Source organism: Hyperolius riggenbachi, chromosome 7, assembly GCF_040937935.1.
Source record: "Hyperolius riggenbachi isolate aHypRig1 chromosome 7, aHypRig1.pri, whole genome shotgun sequence".
Taxonomy (NCBI): domain Eukaryota; kingdom Metazoa; phylum Chordata; class Amphibia; order Anura; family Hyperoliidae; genus Hyperolius; species Hyperolius riggenbachi.
This window is the reverse complement of record NC_090652.1, coordinates 65,259,670-65,274,999: the sequence shown is the minus strand read 5'-3', so window position 1 is coordinate 65,274,999 and position 15,330 is coordinate 65,259,670. Positions and strand designations below refer to the sequence as shown.

The following is a 15,330-nucleotide window of genomic DNA, read 5'->3' as shown; positions in this document are numbered from 1 at the left end:
TTTGACATGTACCCACTATTCTTCTTAACATATTTCGGTTTGTCACTCCCATGTACGGGGCTTTGCTATGCACTAACAAAGTCGACATGAAATTACCCGAAATTTTAGGCAAAATTACGAATCACTACGAAATCGATTGCATTTAGAAATCATAACTACAGTACATATAGGAGTAAATGCGAAAATTTACACAAAATAAATTCACACAAAATTTTGCGTAATCGTAAATTAGCTGATTACGATCATCACTGAATAATACATCAAGACTACATCGAGAATATGCACTAGCTGCACCTTTCATATATTTTGCAGTTTGTTTCTCTTTCAAGAGAAGTAAGAAGTAAACTAATGAACTGTTTTCAACAGTTTAAAGGGAATCTGAGGTGAGAGTGATAAGAAGGCTGCCATATTGATTACCTTTTACACAATTCCAGTTTCATGGCAGTTCCACTCATCAGTAGCATCTGAATCACACACCTAAAACAAGCTTGTGGCTAATCCAGTCCGACTTGAATCAGAGTACCTGAGCTGCATGTTTGTTCATGGTTTGTGGATAAAAGTGTTAGAATCAAGGACAGGCAGGTAACTTGCTACCTATGCTACATTATGTCTCCCATTCCTTGTTACCATTGTATGTATCCCTATTTATTGCACAGTGCTGTAGAATATGAAAGGCATCAACAGGAGAAAAAGTTGGTGGGCCCTGAGAAAGAGTGTCAACCACATTGAGAGGTGGCAGTGTGAGCTGGATGAATTGCATCAGCCAGGTGCGTCAATAAGCCCATACATCCGGGGCACTACCCGGAACCTATTGCTGGGGTGCTCCAAATGTTTTCTGCCACAGAGCCCACTGATGCCTGTTGCAGCGTCTCCATTGCTATAGAGGTGTGCGGGAGCAGAACCGGAAGCCACAAGCTGTGGAGGTAGGGAGGGGGTGCAGATATGGAAGCCACAACACACAGACCTCAATCAACCCAGCAGCCTGCTGCTGCTGCCTTATGGCATAGGGATGCACATCTATCGCTGGGCCCGGCCAGCAAAACCACCAGCCAGACCAGCATCACCACCAGCCAGTCCAGCATCACCACCAGCCAGGCCAAGCCAGGCCAGCATTACCACTGGCCAGGCAAGGACCAGTATCACTACCAGGCCAGCCAGACCAGCATCACTGCCAGCCAGCCCAGCATCTCCACCAGCCAGGCCAGCATTACCACCAGTCAGGCCAGGCTAGCATCACCACTGGCCAGGCAAGGACCAGCATCACTACCAGGTCAGCCAGCCCAGCATCACTGCCAGCCAGCCCAGCATTACAACCAGCCAGGCCAACATCACCACTGGCAAGGCCAGGCCAGCCATACCAGTATCACCAACAGTCAGGCCAGCCAGACCAGCATTTACCACCAGCCAGGTCAGCCAGACCAGCATCACTGCCAGCCAACCCAGCACACATCACTGCCAGGCCAGCCAGCACAGCACCACCACAAGGCCAACTGAGCACAGCACTCAGGTGAACACAGAAGCAAGGTAAAATGACACTCCGCCTATTATTGTGAAACGCTGCCTATTTATGATATTTCTATGTGGGAACATGCCTACCACATTGTGAGTGTCTATATGTAGTGCATTGCAGTGTGGCAAGCCACGTTACCAATCGGTCATTATGCCACTTTGCACCACTGAGAACATACCCTAGGTTACACTGCTGATAAGTTCATGTTCATTTGACCCCACCAATGACCACACCCATTTTCTGACACAAGGCCATGCCCAGTTTTTTGCTGTCTCAGTGCTGACTTGGTGCCTGGTGTGCCCCCGATCTCCAAGGACCCCAGCAATGCACTGGCATCAACAATACCAACCAAGAGTGTAAATACAAGTTGTGTCAATGGAGTACTAAAAGGCAGCAGCAGGAGGTGGTGAGCACTGAGATAGAGTGTGGACTGTGTTGTTAGCTGGCAGAGTGAGCTGGGTGGAGTACATAAGCAATGCAACCCAGAAGTGTACATGCCTATAGCAAAAATATTAGATTAAAAGTAGGAGGGCCAGACTAAGAAGGTGTGTGCCAGCACTGCTGCTGTAGTCAGTCAGCAGGAAGGTAGACAATACTGCTAGTTTTCATCTTGAACTGTGTGACATCAATGCCATCCATCAATCTTACAATAGCATTAGGTTTCACCAGGAAAATCTCCCCTGCTTTGGCCAAAAGCATTATATGTGCATGGCCTGCTGCCACTAATGCTGCTGTGAAAGAGGATAAGTTGGATGCAGTGTCCAATCTGATAGGAAGATTGTGTGGGGGCAGAGCCACGGTATGTGGGGTAGCGACAAAGCAACAATCTGAAGTGGGAGCAGAATACCACCAAAATCCAGAAGAAATCTCAGCAGTGGCTGTTCTTCCTGCGCCAACTGAAGAGATTTGACATGCCCAGGGAGCTTCTGACCAGTTTCTATACTTCCACCATAGAATCCATCCTCTGCTCCTCAGTCATTGTCTGGTATGCTGGTGCAACGGCCAGCGACAAACACAAACTGCAGAGAGTGCGGAGAAGATCATCGGATCTCCTCTTCCGCCTCTCGATCTCCTCCACTCAAATAGGATGATGAAGAGGGCCACCATGATCTCCCGTGACTCCGCTCACCCTGTGTGAGAAAGCACGGAGGAGCCGCCGCCATGAGCCAGCGGCGGGCGGCTCCTCCCGCATACAGCAGCCTCACACACGGGGAGGCAGCCGCCTCCTCCCAGCATGGGGTGGCTGTTCCCGTGCAGAGACATGCGGAGCGCGGAGAAACCGCCGCGTTAGACGCGGCGGTTGGCCCGCATGCCTCCGCTGTGGAGGCACAGAGCAGGGCTGCTGTGGCTGGGACATGTAGTCCCTCTGGAGTTAGAGTGACGCGCGCGCGCGCGCGCACTCAGGCAGAACATAAATGCCAGCCAGAGATAGTCAGCTGACCAGGTTGGTCAGCTGACCCTGGCTTCCCTCCTGATTGGTCCAGCACTTAGGGAGGGGCTGAAGAGGCCTCCATGTATATATATGGCCAGCTGTTCATTTGTTCCTTGTCTGGCGTTGCGTTCACATACGTAGGAGCACCCAGATCCGTTAGTCAGATCCGTTAGTGTGCCGGGACCAGCTGGAGCTGTAATCCTACACTAAGCTAGATTCCATTGATAGCTTAAAGTACTAGTTTGATTGTGATATTTGTTATGACTTCTTGCCTGCCTTGACTACTCTTCTGTACTCTGATCTTGTACCTCGTTATTTCTGATTCTCCGTTACCGAACCCCAGCTCGCTCCTAGACTCTGTTTCTGCCTCCTGATTTTGTACCCCGATATATCTGATACCCCGTTGCCGAACCCTGCCTGTACTCTGACTCCGCCTTTTGTCTGCTGATCTTGTACCTTATCTGTCTGTGTGGTTACGACTCGGCTTGCCCGACCCCGAGAACCGACCTCACGATTGGAGGCGGTTCCCTGTCCCGTCAGTGACACTTACGCCTGAGTGTCACTTTCGGACTTTCCTCCCCACTGTTAGTCTGACTCCTCCCGTCTTGGAGAGCTCAGACCTGTGGAAGGAATCTGTGCAGTTCTCCTTGCTGCACTGAGGCTAGTCCTCTGTATTACTGTTGCACCAATCACTACACTCTACCCAGGTGACCAGAGGTTAGCTAGTATATTGGATTATCGGTGATACTGCAGATCACATATAATCTGATATATGTCTGTATTCCCTGTGATACTGCAGTTCACCGGTAATCAGACCTCTCTGTGCTTCACCGAGCGTTACAGAACGCCAGACCACAAAACTATGGAATCACGCACTGATCCTCTGACTGTGCTTGCCACTTCGGTGGATAACATCCATCAAGCTTTGGGCCAGCACAAAGCCTTAATTGATGCCCTTTCAGGCTCTGTGAAAACCCTCCAGACGTCAGTTGATTCAGTGCGATCCTCTCCTAGTGATGATATACGTATGCCTGTACCCGAGAAATTTTCCGGCCACAAGTCTGACTTCCGGAATTTCAGGAGTAGAGTGCTATCATATTTTGAATTGAGACCCCGATCTTCGGGGACTGAGACCCAACGGGTCATCTTCATTAAGACCTTGTTGACTGGTGACTCCCAGTCCTGGGCATATAACCTACCTCCTACTGATACTGCTTTGACCTCAGTGGAGGAATTCTTTAAGGCTATGGCTGTGATTTATGACGACCCTGACCTTGCTGCGTCTTCGGAGCGGAAGCTCAAACTTTTTGCGGCAAGGCAGAGGATCGGTCGAGGACTATGCGGCGGAATTCCGCAGGTGGTCAGTCACAGCTAGATTTGGCAACTTTGCACTAATGGACTACTTTTTGTCTGGGTTGTCGGAGGAGGTCTCTGATCTTATGTTAACCGTACCCGAGCCCAAGACGATTGATGAGGCCATAACATCGGCCATCCGAGTTGATCGCAGGTTGCGCCATCAGAGGCAAGCTAGGGGCAGTCACCGTGTCAGGGTGACATCGTATGCAGCACCATCCGCGACACCCCTAGTAACACCTTCTCCGCCTGTCTCACCCTCCCCGGCCTTGCCGCCGCCCGAACCTATGCAGATTGGTCGGTCGAGACTGACCCAGGTGGAGCGAAGGCGGAGAATGACAGAGCAGCTGTGCCTGTATTGTGCAGCAGCAGGGCATAGAGTTCGAAACTGCCCTAACAGGTCGGGAAACGAGTTTGCCTAGGAGTAGTGGGGGGTGACACCCTGGGCGCACAAATTCCACCCCTTAAAGAAAATTACTGCTCCCTTGTACTGTTACATGGGAGGATAAATCTGTATCCACTGAAGCCTTTATTGACTCAGGCTCAGCGGCTAATTTTATGAATTTTGATTTTGCTCAGGAGTTGGGCCTTCCACTCACTCCTGTGAGACCCCCCGTTCAGGTTACGGCAGTGGACGATTCCCCTTTGCAACGGAATCATGCCCTGTCACAGACTCCGATGGTGGGACTCACCATAGGGGTATTGCATGGGGAGGAGTTACAATTTTTCGTTTTACACATGTCAACCTCCACTATTATCTTAGGTATGCCGTGGTTGCAAGTCCATTCACCGCACATAGACTGGGCCACAGGCCAGTTAACCTCCTGGTCTCCCCATTGTTTTCAACAGGGTTTGGGGAGATTAACATTGGGACAGACCAGAGTTCAGGTGGAAGGTGTACCAGATCAGTATACTGAATATTCTGATGTTTTCTGCCCTAGAGCAGCCGATAAATTGCCTCCACATCGCCCTTTTGACTGTCCCATTGATCTCCGTTCTGGTTGTGTACCCCCCCGGGGTCATTTGTACAATTTGTCGGGGCCCGAAAAATTAGCTATGCAGGAGTACATCAAGGAGAATCTGGCCAAAGGCTTTATCCGCCCGTCCCGGTCGCCTGCTGGGGCAGGTTTCTTCTTCGTAAAAAAGAAAGACGGAGGCCTGCGGCCTTGCATCGACTACCGCGGTCTTAATAAAATTACGATAAAGAATCGCTATCCGTTACCCCTCATAGACGATTTGTTCACACAGATCACTGGCGCCCAGATCTTTTCTAAACTGGATTTGCGGGGTGCGTACAACCTGGTACGCATAAGACAGGGCGATGAATGGAAAACGGCCTTTAATACACCTGACGGGCATTATGAGTACCTGGTGATGCCCTTCGGGTTATGTAATGCCCCGGCCGTTTTTCAGGAGCTCATCAACGAGGTTTTCAGAGAGGTGTTGGGGAAATTTGTTCTTGTTTATTTAGACGATATCCTCATCTTCTCCAACAATCTCTCTGAACATAGAACTCATGTGAGGTTCGTGTTGAACAGGCTAAGGCAGAATCTATTGTACGCAAAATTAGAAAAGTGTATCTTCGAGGTAACATCTGTCACTTTTCTGGGGTACATAATTTCTACTACAGGCCTGTCCATGGATCCAGCCAAGGTCTCCGCTGTGTTAGAATGGCCTCAGCCGGTAGGCTTGAAATCACTTCAGCGGTTTCTTGGCTTCGCCAACTATTACAGGAGGTTCATAAAGGGGTACTCTACGGTGATTTCCCCACTTACCAGTCTCACCAAAAAGGGTGCAGATACCACTCACTGGTCTCCTGAGGCGTTACAGGCTTTCGCCACCCTGAAGGGTCTATTTTGTTCCGCACCCGTCCTTAGACATGTGGATACGTCTTTTCCATTTATTGTGGAGGTGGATGCCTCGGAGGTCGGGGTGGGGGCTGTGCTGTCCCAGCGATCTGGCCTGCAGGGTAGATTGCACCCATGTGCTTACTTTTCCCGTAGGTTCTCCCCTGCGGAAAGGAACTACGATATTGGCAACAGAGAGCTCTTAGCCATTAAGTTAGCCTTTGAGGAGTGGCGACATTGGTTAGAGGGAGCGGAGCATACGATTACGGTTTACACTGACCACAAAAATCTAGAATACATCGAGGGGGCTAAGAGGTTGAGCCCTCGCCAGGCCCGTTGGTCATTATTTTTTTCTCGGTTCTCTTTCATTATTACGTACACCCCAGGTAGCAAAAACGTCAAGGCGGATGCCTTGTCCAGGTGTTTTGAGTCTGAAACAGCACAGCCCTCCATTCCAGAGACTATTGTTCCCCAGAGGTTGGTACTGGCCGCAACAGAGACTTGGGAGGATTGGAAGGGGACTTTAACTCCCTTTCAACAAGACATCCCGGAAGGAAAACCCGCAGGGGTGCTGTTCATTCCGTTACCGTTCCGTCTCCGGGTTCTGGAGATGTTCCATACGCATAAAAATGCTGGGCATCCTGGAGCATCTAGAACTCAGGATCTGGTAGCCAGATGCGCCTGGTGGCCCTCCTTGGCAGCTGATTGCAAGGAATACGTGAGGGAATGTGCGGTTTGTGCCAAGAGCAAACCCTCCCGGCTGGCACCTGTGGGTACCTTGCAGCCTTTACCCACCCCGAGTGAGCCATGGACTCATTTGTCCATGGATTTTGTGGGCGAACTTCCCAGGTCAGAAGGCATGTCGGTCATTTATGTGGTAGTCGACCGTTTCAGTAAAATGGCCCATTTCGTGCCCTTGAAAGGACTCCCCTCAGCCCAGGAACTGGCTGACCTGTTTATCACACATGTGTTCCGGCTGCACGGCATTCCGGAAAACATAGTCTCGGATCGGGGAGTCCAGTTCGTTTCTAAATTTTGGAGGGCATTCTGCCAACAAATGGGTATGAAACTGTCATTTTCATCGGGCTACCACCCACAGACCAATGGGCAAACGGAGAGAATCAACCAATCATTGGAGCAATTTCTGAGGTGCTATGTTGCGGAGACACAGAATGACTGGGTCAAATTTCTGCCTTTCGCGGAGTTCGCACAAAACAATCTAAAGAGCTCTTCTACCGGATTCTCTCCGTTCCAGGTTGTGTCTGGAAGATTGCCCAAATTCTCACCATTGCCAGTGGTCTCCACCCCATTTCCAGCTCTGGAGGCCTGGCAGAGGTCTTTTAAAGACATTTGGCGCACGGTGAGAAATAATTTACAAAAGGCGTTTTTTAGTCAAAAGAGTCAAGCTGATAAAAGACGTTCAGTAGAGTGGAGCTTCCAGCCAGGAGACTTGGTTTGGGTGTCCACACGTCACTTGACCCTGAGACAGCCCTCTGACAAACTTGGCCCCAGGTTCGTGGGTCCATTCCCAGTTACTAGGAAGATCAACAATGTCACATATATCGTTGATCTTCCCACCAGCATGCGTGGGGTGAGGTCTTTCCACGTATCACTTCTCAAACCGGCAGTCCAGGTGGGTCCTGCTCCTCCTCCTCCTGTCTTAGTCGATGCCCAACCCGAGTATGAGGTGGAGAAAATCATAGATTCACGTACGGTACAGAACTCGGTGCAGTATCTCGTACATTGGAAGGGGTACGGCATTGAGGAGAGGCAATGGGTACCTCGGAACCGCATGCATGCGGACGAATTAGTGAGAGAATTTCATGCAGTACACCCAGAAAAACCTGGAAGGAGCTGTCCGTAGTCCACTCCTCGGGGGGGGGGGGGGGGCACTGTGAGAAAGCACGGAGGAGCCGCCGCCATGAGCCAGCGGCGGGCGGCTCCTCCCGCATACAGCAGCCTCACACACGGGGAGGCAGCCGCCTCCTCCCAGCATGGGGCGGCTGTTCCCGTGCAGAGACATGCGGAGCGCGGAGAAACCGCCGCGTTAGACGCGGCGGTTGGCCCGCATGCCTCCGCTGTGGAGGCACAGAGCAGGGCTGCTGTGGCTGGGACATGTAGTCCCTCTGGAGTTAGAGTGACGCGCGCGTGCGCACTCAGGCAGAACATAAATGCCAGCCAGAGATAGTCAGCTGACCAGGTTGGTCAGCTGACCCTGGCTTCCCTCCTGATTGGTCCAGCACTTAGGGAGGGGCTGAAGAGGCCTCCATGTATATATATGGCCAGCTGTTCATTTGTTCCTTGTCTGGTGTTGCGTTCACATACGTGGGAGCACCCAGATCCGTTAGTCAGATCCGTTAGTGTGCCGGGACCAGCTGGAGCTGTAATCCTACACTAAGCTAGATTCCGTTGATAGCTTAAAGTACTAGTTTGATTGTGATATTTTTTATGACTTCTTGCCTGCCTTGACTACTCTTCTGTACTCTGATCTTGTACCTCGTTATTTCTGATTCTCCGTTACCGAACCCCAGCTCGCTCCTAGACTCTGTTTCTGCCTCCTGATTTTGTACCCCGATATATCTGATACCCCGTTGCCGAACCCTGCCTGTACTCTGACTCCGCCTTTTGTCTGCTGATCTTGTACCTTATCTGTCTGTGTGGTTACGACTCGGCTTGCCCGACCCCGAGAACCGACCTCACGATTAGAGGCGGTTCCCTGTCCTGTCAGTGACACTTACGCCTGAGTGTCACTTTCGGACTTTCCTCCCCACTGTTAGTCTGACTCCTCCCGTCTTGGAGAGCTCAGACCTGTGGAAGGAATCTGTGCAGTTCTCCTTGCTGCACTGAGGCTAGTCCTCTGTATTACTGTTGCACCAATCACTACACTCTACGCAGGTGACCAGAGGTTAGCTAGTATATTGGATTATCGGTGATACTGCAGATCACATATAATCTGATATACGTCTGTATTCCCTGTGATACTGCAGTTCACCGGTAATCAGACCTCTCTGTGCTTCACCGAGCGTTACACCCTGGCAGCCACTACTTTAAGCTCCTCCCGTTGGGCCGTCGTTATAGGGCAATACCTTCCAAAACCACCAGGCGGAAGAACACCTTCTTCCTCCAAGCTGTTCGGCTTTTGAACTCCAACCTCCCCCTATCTGGCCTGCATATCAGCGCACTCTAGCTGGGTTGGTCAGCCGGTTCCCGCCGCTGCCTGCCTGGGCTCATCAAAATTGACTTGAGGCCACTACCTGCATCTTTATTATTATCATTATTATCATTATTATTATTATTATTTACCTGTGTTTTTTTAATAGCAGTGAAATGGCCGATACGAACTGACTACTGCATTTCAAGTGTACGTGTTGTGCGTCTGTCTGTATTATACTAATTATGCCTATGCCATGTGTACCACAAACAATTCCGATTACAGCTCTTGTTGTACTTGGCGAAATAAAGTGATTCTGATTCTGATTCTCTGACTTGCCTGTCACCTAAAATGCGCTCTCCCCTGCACTGATACGTGTTCACCAATCACGCAGCAGGGAAGAGGGAGTTGACTACACAACTCCTGTTGTGCCATGGTAGAATAATTGCCAGCAGAGGCTTGAGTGGGACTGCCACTGTTTGGGTCCCAGGCCCTTCCTGGGCCCCATACTACTGTCCCTCTTGTACCCCCCTGATGGCTGCCCTGTTCCTCAACTACCTCCTAGTCATCTTTTAACTCCTGATGTTGCCACAGTCTCTTCTTACTCCTCATGATGCTTGCTGTGCAGTATAGTCGAATGTCACCCTCCTCCTCTACGCCAAAACTCCTCCACTCTTTTCATATCACCACTTTTCATGATGCCCCACCAGATACCATCAAGCAAAAAGATGATGGTTATGAAGTGGTTTCAGCCTGACCACTCCTAACTCCCAACATTTGTGGCCTGCTCACAGGAGGCCTTCACCTTGCACAATGTCCACATCTGCATCAACTGGTCACAGGAAAAATAGGACAGCTGTTTGACTGTACCATGTGCCTTAGTGCCTCCATCACCCTGACCAAGTAATGCCGGATGGCTAGATTTTGCTCACACAGATGGATGAGCATGTGCAGGATTGAGTTACACCTAGTCACAGTGTTATTAATTATTTAATCCATAGGGCAGCTTATGTTGGCACTGAATTTTTCTAAGTGCCACACCAGCAGTAGGGTATCAGTGAAAATGGCCGCAAATGGAGCAGGTCCTCTGATCGTGGATGCTTGCAGAGAAAATGCTGCAACATCAGGCTTAAAGTGGATCTGAGATGAAAAACTAACTAGCACAAGTAACTTGTCTATACATCGTATCTAAAGTTTAGGTAACCATACATCATGAAGTCTATATGAAAGGGATTGACTATATTGCTTACAACAAGCCTATCCCTAAAGACAGCTTATTAAAAAAGCCTGACCCATTCCTTGACAAGCACACCGTGACTCTCATGTTCTGTTTTTCTCCTATTTTGTGATAGTGAGTAGTGTTGGGCGAACAGTGTTCGCCACTGTTCGGGTTCTGCAGAACATCACCCTGTTCGGGTGATGTTCGAGTTCGGCCGAACATCTGATGGTGTTAGGCCAAACTGTTCGGCCATATGGCCGAACTAAGAGCGCATGGCCGAACGTTCCCCGAACGTTCGGCTAGCGCTGTGATTGGCCGAACGGGTCACGTGTAGTGTTGGGCGAACATCTAGATGTTCGGGTTCGGGCCGAACATGGTCGCGATGTTCGGGTGTTCGAGCCGAACTCCGAACATAATGGAAGTCAATGGTGACCCGAACTTTCGTGCTTTGTAAAGCCTCCTTACATGCTACATACCCCAAATTTACAGGGTATGTGCACCTTGGGAGTGGGTACAAGAGGAAAAAAAAATTAGCAAAAAGAGATTATAGTTTTTGAGAAAATCGATTTTAAAGTTTCAAAGGGAAAACTGTCTTTTAAATGCGGGAAATGTCTGTTTTCTTTGCACAGGTAACATGCTTTTTGTCGGCATGCAGTCATAAATGTAATGCAGATAAGAGGTTCCAGGAAAAGGGACCGGTAACGCTAACCCAGCAGCAGCACACGTGATGGAACAGGAGGAGGGTGGTGCAGGAGGAGAAGGCCACGCTTTGAGACACAACAACCCAGGCCTTGCATGAGGACAAGAAGCGTGCGGATAGCAATTTGTATTTTGTCGCCATGCAGTCATAAATGTAATACAGATGAGAGGTTCAATAAACAATAAACAGTAATTGGTGTTGTCCAGAATGCGCACAATGCGTGGGTCGCGTTCAATGCAGTCCTAGGCCGAAGAGGTCATAGCCTAGGGTCACAAAAACCTGTTTATTTGGGCAATTTCAATGGTAGTGATGCTGACGTACATAAATCTCAGCCATGGCCGTTAGCAACGTCTGAATTGAAGGTAGAAGACATATTGTTAGACTTGGGTTCCAAAGATGGGGTCCCTACATCTCTGCAAACCAGAGTTACAAGGGTCCAAAATTGGTAAAATCCCCCATAGGCTTTCATTGCCTCCCTATTTCACTTTCCAAAATCTCACATCTTTTCAAAGGGCAATTGCTCAGCAGTGGCAAATTTTCTAGCATTGTAGGGACCCTTAGGGAGCCCCTAGGCCAAAGAGGTCATAGCCTAGGGTCACAAAAACCTGTTTATTTGGGCTATTTCAATGGTAGTGATGCTGACGTACATAAATCTCAGCCATGGCCGTTAGCAACGTCTGAATTTCACGAAATGTCTCATACAGGTAGAAGACATATTGTTAGACTTGGATTCCAAAGATGGGGTCCCTACATCTCTGCAAACCAGAGTTACAGGGGTGCAAAATTCGTAAAATCCCCCATAGGCTTTTATTGCCTCCCTATTTCACTTTCCAAAATCTCACATCTTTTCAAAGGGCAATTGCTCAGCAGTGGCAAATTTTCTAGCATTGTAGGGACCCTTAGGGGGAACATGACTGGTGAGTTTCGGGCCCCTAGGCCGAAGAGGTCATAGCCTAGGGTCACAAAAACCTGTTTATTTGGGCTATTTCAATGGTAGTGATGCTGACGTACATAAATCTCAGCCATGGCCGTTAGCAACGTCCGAATTTCACGAAATGTCTCATGCAGGTAGAAGACATATTGTTAGACTTGGATTCCAAAGATGGGGTCCCTACATCTCTGCAAACCAGAGTTACAGGGGTGCAAAATTGGTAAAATCCCCCATAGGCTTTCATTGCCTCCCTATTTCACTTTCCAAAATCTCACTTCTTTTCAAAGGGCAATTGCTCAGCAGTGGCAAATTTTCTAGCATTGTAGGGACCCTTAGGGGGAACATGACTGGTGAGTTTCGGGCCCCTAGGCCAAAGAGGTCATAGCCTAGGATCACAAAAACCTGTTTATTTGGGCAATTTCAATGGTAGTTATGCTGACGTACATAAATCTCAGCCATGGCCGTTAGCAACGTCTGAATTTCACGAAATGTCTCATGCAGGTAGAAGACATATTGTTAGACTTGGATTCCAAAGATGGGGTCCCTACATCTCTGCAAACCAGAGTTACAGGGGTGCAAAATTGGTAAAATCCCCCATAGGCTTTTATTGTCTCCCTATTTCACTTTCCAAAATCTCACATCTTTTCAAAGGGCAATTTCTCAGCCATGGCAAATTTTCTAGCATTGTAGGGACCCTTAGGGGGAACATGACTGGTGAGTTTCGGGCCCCTAGGCCGAAGAGGTCATAGCCTAGGGTCACAAAAACCTGTTTATTTGGGCTATTTCAATGGTAGTGATGCTGACGTACATAAATCTCAGCCATGGCCGTTAGCAACGTCTGAATTTCACGAAATGTCTCATGCAGGTAGAAGACATATTGTTAGACTTGGATTCCAAAGATGGGGTCCCTACATCTCTGCAAACCAGAGTTACAGGGGTGCAAAATTGGTAAAATCCCCCATAGGCTTTTATTGTCTCCCTATTTCACTTTCCAAAATCTCACATCTTTTCAAAGGGCAATTTCTCAGCCATGGCAAATTTTCTAGCATTGTAGGGACCCTTAGGGGGAACATGACTGGTGAGTTTCGGGCCCCTAGGCCGAAGAGGTCATAGCCTAGGGTCACAAAAACCTGTTTATTTGGGCTATTTCAATGGTAGTGATGCTGACGTACATAAATCTCAGCCATGGCCGTTAGCAACGTCTGAATTTCACGAAATGTCTCATGCAGGTAGAAGACATATTGTTAGACTTGGATTCCAAAGATGGGGTCCCTACATCTCTGCAAACCAGAGTTACAGGGGTGCAAAATTGGTAAAATCCCCCATAGGCTTTTATTGTCTCCCTATTTCACTTTCCAAAATCTCACATCTTTTCAAAGGGCAATGGCTCAGCAGTACCAAATTTTCTAGCATTGTAGGGACTCTTAGGGGGATCATGACTGGTGAGTTTTGCCACTGCTGAGCCATTGCCCTTTGAAATGGTGTGAGATTTTGGAACGGTAAATAGGAGGCCCAATGAAAGCCTATGGGGGATTTTACCAATTTTGGAGCCCTGTAACTCTGGTTTGCAGAGATGTAGAGACCCCATCTTTGGAATCCAAGTCTAACAATATGTCTTCTACCTGCATGAGACATTTTGTGAGATTCAGACGTTGCTAACGGCCATTACTGCGATTTATGTACGTCAGACTCGCCACCATTGAAATTGCCCAAATAAACAGGTTTTTGTGACCCTAGGCTATGACCTCTTCGGCCTAGGGGCCCAAAACTCACCAGTTATGTTCCCCCTAAGGGTCCCTACAATGCTAGAAAATTTGCCACTGCTGAGAAATTGCCCTTTGAAAAGATGTGAGATTTTGGAAAGTGAAATAGGGAGGCAATGAAAGCCTATGGGGGATTTTACCAATTTTGGACCCCTGTAACTCTGGTTTGCAGAGATGTAGGGACCCCATCTTTGGAATCCAAGTCTAACAATATGTCTTCTACCTGCATGAGACATTTCGTGAAATTTAGACGTTGCTAACGGCCATGGCTGAGATTTATGTACGTCAGCATCACTACCATTGAAATTGCCCAAATAAACAGGTTTTTGTGACCCTAGGCTATGACCTCTTTGGCCTAGGGGCCCGAAACTCACCAGTCATGTTCCCCCTAAGGGTCCCTACAATGCTAGAAAATTTGCCACTGCTGAGCAATTGCCCTTTGAAAAGAAGTGAGATTTTGGAAAGTGAAATAGGGAGGCAATGAAAGCCTATGGGGGATTTTACCAATTTTGCACCCCTGTAACTCTGGTTTGCAGAGATGTAGGGACCCCATCTTTGGAATCCAAGTCTAACAATATGTCTTCTACCTGCATGAGACATTTCGTGAAATTCAGACGTTGCTAACGGCCATGGCTGAGATTTATGAACGTCAGCATAACTACCATTGAAATTGCCCAAATAAACAGGTTTTTGTGACCCTAGGCTATGACCTCTTTGGCCTAGGGGCCCGAAACTCACCAGTCATGTTCCCCCTAAGGGTCCCTACAATGCTAGAAAATTTGCCACTGCTGAGCAATTGCCCTTTGAAAAGATGTGAGATTTTGGAACTGTAAATAGGAGGCCCAATGAAAGCCTATGGGGGATTTTACCAAATTTGGAGCCCTGTAACTCTGGTTTGCAGAGATGTAGGGAACCCATCTTTGGAGCCCAAGTCTAACAATATGTCTTCTACCTGCATGAGACATTTCGTGAGATTCAGACGTTGCTAACGGCCATTGCTGCGATTTATGTACGTCAGACTCGCCACCATTGAAATTGCCCAAATAAACAGGTTTTTGTGACCCTAGGCTATGACCTCTTCGGCCTAGGACTGCATTGAACGCGACCCACGCATTGTGCGCATTCTGGACAACACCAATTACTGTTTATTGTTTATTGAACCTCTCATCTGTATTACATTTATGACTGCATGGCGACAAAATGCAAATTGCTATCCGCACGCTTCTTGTCCTGATGCAAGGCCTGGGTTGTTGTGTCTCAAAGCGTGGCCTTCTCCTCCTGCGCCGCCCTCCTCCTGTTCCATCACGTGTGCTGCTGCTGGGTTAGCGTTTTCGGTCCCTTTTCCTGGAACCTCTTATCTGTATTACATTTATGACTGCATGCCGACAAAAAGCATGTTACCTGTGCAAAGAAAACAGACATTT

At 48.6% G+C, this 15,330-nt stretch overlaps 1 protein-coding gene across 1 annotated transcript in view; it reads right to left on the bottom strand.

The window, feature by feature from the left end:
• LOC137526029 (tyrosine-protein kinase SRK3-like) overlaps window positions 1-15,330 on the bottom strand; it is a 120,851-nt gene that overhangs the window by 58,507 nt on the left and 47,014 nt on the right. The gene's annotated exons all lie outside the window — the stretch shown is intronic.